Source organism: Papilio polytes, unplaced genomic scaffold (genome assembly GCF_000836215.1).
Source record: "Papilio polytes unplaced genomic scaffold, Ppol_1.0 DF823691.1, whole genome shotgun sequence".
Taxonomy (NCBI): Eukaryota; Metazoa; Arthropoda; class Insecta; order Lepidoptera; family Papilionidae; genus Papilio; species Papilio polytes.
Window position 1 is genome coordinate 3,881,474 of NW_013525513.1, and position 1,122 is coordinate 3,882,595.

Here is a 1,122-nt window from a genome sequence, read left to right on the forward strand (position 1 = left end):
ACCTTAAAATAATTGAAAAGAGGTCTTCGACCTCAAGCACCGTTCACATGTGGGCTCTGGCGACCCTTTTGACACAACTAAACGTTAAAAACATCTACCAACGATAAAATTATAAAACACGTCAACAACGGCAACGACTGCCACCCGCGGGTATCGACTGCCGACTGAACGTGACCAAGTCGCCAAGTGTTACCATATAGGTTGGATCAATAAAAACAAACAACACTGATAAATCATATACATACGTCACATAAATATAAAATTATATTAAATCAGACAATAGAATATATCTAAGTATAAAAAAACAATCTCCGTAAATAGATCAACTAGTCTAGTATAAAAAAAAAATCTTTTCGTATGTTTCCTTAGGCGCTATCCGTTAATACATCACAAATCCTTAATAATTATCCATCTTGCAAAGGCCTCATAGAGTTACAAATGCATCTACACTGAGATTCAGTCAATATTTATATGTCGTTGACCGACGACAGATCACAATCTCTTGCCAGTCCTCTCAACCCGCCTGTTGTCATTCCGCACCACTCATAGGATATAACATAAATACAATTAGCTACAGGAAACTCAGAATTCCCTATCTAACGAATAAATATAACAAGACGATGAATGCCCGCTTATGGGCAACCGTTAAATAGCCAGAATAACTTCGCGGTCGCACCGCTACTTGAATATAGTGTAAACTCCTTAAATAGCTTAAGATTTCTATTGATATAATATAAAAAATAATATGGTAATAAAATTAACATCATATTATTGCTTTTGCCCGTTCCCGTATAGCGATTGGTATAGAAAAAAAATTTGCTTACCTACATTAATAAACGCTTCGATTTAGTAAGCGACATTTAAAAGGATATACGTTTCGCTTTTTGAAAAACGTCTAACAATTATAACATCCATTAATAGGATTCTTATAATAGGTCACACTGGGGCAAGTCAAATGCACAACCGAGACAATACTAAAACGAGTGGCCCATCGTGGATGAGCATTAAGAACTGAATTTAAGGCCCGCTTAAGTAATAGCACTTCAGCTTAATCCTAAATAGGAAAGTCAACGCGAGACGGTCCATTAGAATATAACACACGAGTCGGTCCGCCGCAGCGGC